This window comes from Astyanax mexicanus, chromosome 18 (genome assembly GCF_023375975.1).
Source record: "Astyanax mexicanus isolate ESR-SI-001 chromosome 18, AstMex3_surface, whole genome shotgun sequence".
Taxonomy (NCBI): domain Eukaryota; kingdom Metazoa; phylum Chordata; class Actinopteri; order Characiformes; family Acestrorhamphidae; genus Astyanax; species Astyanax mexicanus.
This window is the reverse complement of record NC_064425.1, coordinates 35033335-35040377: the sequence shown is the minus strand read 5'-3', so window position 1 is coordinate 35040377 and position 7043 is coordinate 35033335. Positions and strand designations below refer to the sequence as shown.

Genomic DNA, 7043 nt, shown 5'->3' with positions numbered 1-7043 from the left:
ATTGGAGTTTCTGAATTTTTGGATTCCTTCCAGGAGCAGGGAAAGTTGTGGGTGATTGGAGGAAGGGTGAGGTATGCCAGTAATGAGTTTAGTGAAGAAATTCATGGCGGCCAGATGGACTCTGAGTGATGAGGAAGGGGCGGAATGTTGAGTGTGAATAAAAGTGAGGAATGCGGTCATTACGGATAGATGATGAGAAGGGAAAGAGATGTTATTTGTGAAGGTGACTCTTTTGTACGTTTTCCTGCTTGACCAGTAAGTGGAGAGAGTCTGTGGGGAGACGGCTGAAAGGATGGTTTGTTGAGCTTGGAAGATCGGTTCGTTCACATGGGGTTAAGTGTAGTGTAGTTGTGAAAATGGATGTACCGACATTGGGTTGCATTTGCATGCAGAGCCAAGGATCTGAATTTCTGTAATTGAAAACGAGAAAGAGAATCAGCAAAAAAAAAAAAATTGGATGGACCTGGGATGTGAACAGCTTTAATGATTAATTGATGCTTAATAGAGTGCCAAGTGAGATGATGGATAAAAGGCATGATTTCTAGCGATTTGGAGCAACTTTTGATGATGCGGACCGCGGCGAGATTGTCAGAGTGGAGTAGAATAGATTTTTCTATCTTTTTTGTCCCCAAAAGAGGGCAGCCACGACGACCGGAATATTTCCAGAGAGCGCGGAAGAATCGCACCCGTGCGCGGCGGAGCAGACCAAGGTCTCCGGCCAGGCAGAGGCGACTAGAGAGGAAGGAGCGGCATCTGTGAAAAGCCGAACATCAAAAGAGCTGGAAGCTGCGTCGGTGTAGAAGAAGGAAATCCCGTCCAGTTGCGGGGGAGGTACAGCCAGAAACAGGATCGATGATTAAGAAGTTACCAAGGAGGTGGAACACGAATGGGAGACTGTGTTGAGCAAAATCTAGCAGAGCGCCTCAGCGAAGGAGTCGAAGCTTGGGGTTACTTTTGCACCCGAAAGCAAGGTGAACTGAAAAGCGGACTCTGAAAAGGCGCCAGGAGTCAGGTTGGAGAGGGAGGATTTTGAAAGCCAAAAACACGTCAGCCTTTGACAGCCAGGCCCATCACAGGATGGGAAGCTTCGTCCCGCAAACACACGGCAATGAAGTTCCAGATCCGGGGTGCCCCGGAATGTAGTAGGGTTCCAGTGTTGGAGATGAGCCACAGCGCGAGCTGAGAGGGGGCAGCGCTGTAGATAAGGAGAATGAAGGTCAGGGGGCTCCAGCAAGGAGCTGAGCGGGTGCTGCAGACCGGTGAGGAATGGCGAGAAGGAGGCGGGGAGAGAACTGACAGAGTAAAGGAAGGAGAAAGGCCGGCCGGAAGGGATGGGTTGGAGAATAGTGTTGCCAACTGCACAGTAAGGAAAGTAGCTATTGGCCGCAATTTGTGATTAAAAAACGCCTTAAATGTTAGAAATGTTACAAATGAACTTTAACAAATGAACTACTGCTGTTGCTTTTATAAATAGGCAGTCACTTCACAAAATAACTTCATTTTAACGTAAATTACATAATCATTTTTTTTTTTTTGTCAGTCAGCGGCAGCTTTAGGTATGCGCAGTTCGTTGCAGCGTGTTTGAGGAGCGGTGTGGGTGTGCTCTGACTGAGACTGCACCGTGAGTGTTGTGGGCAGGGCTCGCGGCAGCACCTGCTGCTCCCTGAGGACAGAAACTGAAGAGCATGCGTGTTCATTTAGAGTTGTCAAAAGTCTCAATAACAAACAAAAACTAAGTTGTTAAGTTGGCAACACTGTTGGAGAACAGCAGGAGGAACGCAGAAGTGGAGAAGGAGGACGACTGAGGGAGGGGGTTTGGACGACTGAGGGAGGGGGTTGGACGACTGAGGGAAGGGGGGTTGGACGAGAGAGGGAGGGGATTGGACGATTGAGGGAAGGGGGGGTTGGACGATTGAGGGAAGGGGGGGTTGGACGAGAGAGACGAGAGAAAATGGCCCGGACTGGCAACGAAGAAGGAGAGGACGAGGCAGATGAGAAGGGGAGGGGTTCGGGGCCCGGAGGAGGGCACGCTGAGGCTGAAATGGGTGCCGCGCCTGGGGCGCGAGAGCAGCCGCGACGGTGAGTTGAGCGGGTGACGTCATCGGGCCGTGATGCCGGTGCAGCTCCTGCGCGCTGTTCACCTCTCAAAGAGGAGACGGTGTGGTTGGATGAATGAGGGAAGGGGGAGAGGAGAGAGACGAGGGACGAGAGACGAGGCACTGAGGCTGAAGCAGGCGAAGTTGGTGCCACGCCAGGAGCGCGAGAGCTGCCGCGGCAGCGAGTTGAGCGGGTGACGTCATCGGGTCGCGACGCCGGTGCGGCGGTACCCGGAGAGGTACGGCAAAAAAGTTCTGCCTTTGGAGCAGAACGGGGGAAAGGGACGCCGCAGTCCTTCAAAACCCACTGCAGCTTAACAACAGTCCAATCAGACATGCGAGGAGGCTGGGACTTACTAGAAGAGAGGGGCCCAGGGCCGGCGAGGCCGGCCGAGGAAGACGGGCATCCGGAGCGGCGAGCCCGCGCAGGAGGAGTAGGGGAAGGGGGAGAAGAGCGGCGGGAGTGCCGAGATCCGGGGGTGCACTGGAGAGGATGACCGACCCGGGAGGAAGAATAAGCAGTAGCTGGAGTAGAACCAGGAGTAGCCGGAATGGAGATTACGGACTTCAGACGATGAGCCCGGCGAGGTGGAGCAGGAGTGGAGACAGGCTGGCTAGGAGGGAAGAGGTCCTCGTCGGAGGCGGTGAGTTAAAGGTCCATGACGGAGAACAAGCTAATGCTAGCAGGCGGGTGCGGCAGATTCGACTGATGCGAACTTTCGTCACGAGAGGTAGTTAGTTAGGGGAGGTATTTATAGGACGGTTGATTGATACGGGGTGGAGTTAGAACGTAGAGTTGGGGCGTGGTCCTTCTCCCAAACTTTTGTTATTACATAACATCATTTAAAGCCAGGTGTAAATGAACAGGGTCAATGTTGTTTTTTTTTTTCAGTAATTGTTGTCCTAGTCTGTATATCTTCAGGTATTTAGTAATAGATTTTAGTAGTAGGAGATTGAGTGAGTCCTATTGTGACCCTTTATGGGGCTGCTGGTTCTCCAATTTATTGATTCACATGAATCTCTATGTCACCTTGAACTATGCAAACCTCACTAAGCAAATGCCAATATTAAGCTCTGTAAATAGAGAGGAAATGACTTATAGAGCAGGTTTGTTCCCAAGACCAAGAGTTAAATGGAGGTTAAAATGATTTAACAGCAACCACAGTCTGTTTTAGAATGCTTGACTCTATTCTTCAATATAACAAATTAGATAAGTACTGGGTGTTCTACTGATATGCTCAACTAAAGTACATACTTTGTGCATAGTCTGGGTATGTTTTGTTTGCAGCAATTATAATAAAAATATAAAAGCTATCAATTGGCTACAAAAATTAAGTAGTAAATAAAAAAATGTATTCCTGTTTTTTCTATTGTGGTTGATGTGGTGCATTGGATAATAGCACCTGCTAGTAGGCTACCACATCATGTTGGAGACTGGTGTTTAATATCTCGTCTGGGTGACTATACTGCGTTACACCAATTAGAGTCCTTGGGCAAGACTCATAACAATACACGTGCCCACCACTGTAAGGGGAATAACCTTGTAAGTCACTTTGAATAAAAGTGAATTTTAATGTAATGATCAAAGACTGCCTGAACAGAATTCCCATCATAAATATGACCTCAAAAATATTAAGTGTTATATTTTCTGAGGTAGAATCATGTAGACCCTCCGCTGGTGACAAACCAGTGACCTTCCATAAAGGACTGTGTGTACACAATGGTAGAGTGCAAAAATTCTAATTATACAAGGTAAGTCAAAATCTTTCACTTTATTATCATTAACTTACATACAGTAAATGTATAAATCTGAGGAGGTTAGCATCTCTTCATATGATTAATCCAGTGGTTTAGTGCTTTTTAAATGATATAATGCACTTTTAGAATGTTAGACTCACCTCCTGCAGAAGACATGCTGGTGTTGTGAGTGTGGGTGGCGCTGCAGAGCGGGAGATCTGTGGACAGGTGTGGTATATTTGGGATGGTTAGTAGGTGTGAGAAAGATAAATCCACTGAAACTCACAGACTCACAGCAGAGAACAGCGTCAGCTTCACATTACATTATATCTGTGTGCAGATTACCAAGTCTATTAAAATGTGTAATCAATATACTCTTTGCACATCCTAGTTTGGTTTGTTTTCACAAACCTAAACGCATCAAAATGCACTTGCAGCATTCAGTGTGAAAACAGCATAGCACAGAGCAGCAGCAGAGACAGTGTTTATTCATAGCTGTGGTAATTATCTGGCTAATATATCAGGTTAAACTGCATCTGAACAGAAGTTTAGATCAAATAAAATTTGTAAATATGACAGTTGGGTCGACTCGAGACCAGATCAAATTCATATCACAAACAGAACAGCTTCGGAGTTCGATCAGAGCCGGGTTGTTTTGGACTGAAGCTGAATGTGATTGCTAATTTCACACTTGTGCTAACAAACCGCATCAAGAGTGCAAACTTTAGCGTCAAAATAGAGTCAAAAGTTTTGAGAAGCAAAAGTATAATCCACAACCAAGAAATTTAAATTTGAAAACGTCTGTAAACCGAATATTTAATAATGAATGGAGAGTTTAATATTTTGTTTTGTGTTTTAGATTTATAAGAAATCTGTTTGCGCTTTCAGTATTTTTTTGCTCAATGGCGCTTCACTCACCTGACTAGTGGGTAATTGGCTGCTGAAATTAAAAAACCTGCCCACTAAGGTCGTTCCACTCGCTCAGAGCAGCACAACCTGCAATTTATGGTTTGTGGGAAATGGTGAACCGTCACAGTGCGGGGGCTCACGGGACGGAACTAGAGCTCACAGACGAGCTGCAGCCTGAAAGCTTTTCCACTGCAGGAGCAGGAGGTTTTAAACGTCATGCCGCCGCTGTGTTCCTGGCTGGTTCTGACCGCCGCTGTAAAACCTGGTTGCTGCTGGCATTGTTAAGCTAACGGGTCAGAACCAGCCAGGAACACAGCGGCGGCACGGCGTTTAAAACCTCCTGCTCCTGCAGTGGAAAAGCTTTCAGGCTGCAGCTCTGTGACTGTGACGCTTCGCCATTTCCCACAAACCATAAATTGCGGGTTCTGCTGCTGTGAGAGGGTGGAATATCCTTAGTGGGCGGGGCTTATTTCCAGCAGCCAATAACCGACTAGTCTCCACCCACCCGCACAACTGAGCAAAAAAATATTGAAAGCGCAAGCAGATTTCTTATGAATATAAAACACAAAACGGAAAATAAAACTACCCTTCCATTTAATATTAAATATTCTGTTTACAGACAAGATTTATGTTTTCATATCAATAACGTTTTCAAATGTAAATTTCGTGGTTAGGGATTATACTTTTGCTTCTCCAAACTTTTGACCATATTTTGACGCTATAGCAAACCAACCAGAGTTCATATTAACCAAACCAAGTAGTGCTGTTTTAAAAGCATCCTCAAAAGAATGTCAAAGACATCTACACATCACATCTACACATCACATCTACACATCACATCTACACCTCACATCTACACCTCACATCTACACATCACATCTACACCTCACATTTACACATCACATCTACACATTACATTTACACCTCACATCTACACATCACATCTACACATCACATCTACACATTACATTTACACCTCACATCTACACATCACATCTACACATCACATCTACACCTCACATCTACACATCACATCTACACATCACATCTACACCTCACATTTACACCTCACATCTACACCTCACATCTACACATCACATCTACACCTCACATCTACACATCACATCTACACATCACATCTACACATCACATCTACACCTCACATCTACACCTCACATCTACACATCACATCTACACCTCACATTTACACATCACATCTACACATTACATTTACACCTCACATCTACACATCACATCTACACATCACATCTACACATCACATCTACACATCACATTTACACCTCACATCTACATCTCACATCTACACATCACATCTACATCTCACATCTACACCTCACATCTACATCTCACATCTACACATCACATCTACACATCACATCTACACATCACATCTACACCTCACATCTACATCTCACATCTACACATCACATCTACATCTCACATCTACACCTCACATCTACATCTCACATCTACACATCACATCTACACCTCACATCTACACATCACATCTACACCTCACATCTACATCTCACATCTACACATCACATCTACATCTCACATCTACACCTCACATCTACATCTCACATCTACACATCACATCTACACATCACATCTACACATTACATTTACACCTCACATCTACACATCACATCTACACCTCACATCTACATCTCACATCTACACATCACATCTACACATTACATTTACACATCACATCTACACATCACATCTACACATTACATTTACACATCACATCTACACCTCACATCTACACCTCACATCTACATCTCACATCTACACATCACATCTACACATCACATCTACACATCACATCTACACATTACATTTACACATCACATCTACACATCACATCTACACATCACATTTACACATCACATCTACACCTCACATCTACACCTCACATCTACACCTCACATCTACACATCACATTTACACATCACATCTACACCTCACATCTACACCTCACATCTACACATCACATCTACACCTCACATCTACACCTCACATCTACACATCACATCTACACATCACATCTACACATTACATTTACACCTCACATCTACACATCACATCTACACATTACATTTACACCTCACATCTACACCTCACATCTACACATCACATCTACACATCACATTTACACCTCACATCTACACCTCACATCTACACATCACATCTACACATCACATCTACACATTACATTTACACATCACATCTACACATCACATCTACACATCACATCTACACATCACATCTACA

At 44.9% G+C, this 7043-nt stretch overlaps 1 long non-coding RNA gene across 2 annotated transcripts; it reads right to left on the bottom strand.

The window, feature by feature from the left end:
- Positions 1-5418: 5418 nt before the first annotated feature.
- On the bottom strand, positions 5419-6410 carry LOC125782672 (uncharacterized). Of its 2 annotated transcripts, none has more exons than XR_007425418.1 (3): positions 6369-6410; positions 5693-5848; positions 5419-5627 (listed from the first exon to the last, which is right to left on the bottom strand). It is a non-coding gene; the product is annotated as an uncharacterized LOC125782672 (long non-coding RNA). The 2 variants fall into 2 exon arrangements; XR_007425417.1 differs by lacking the exon at positions 6369-6410 and adding an exon at positions 5953-6049.
- Positions 6411-7043: the final 633 nt, after the last annotated feature.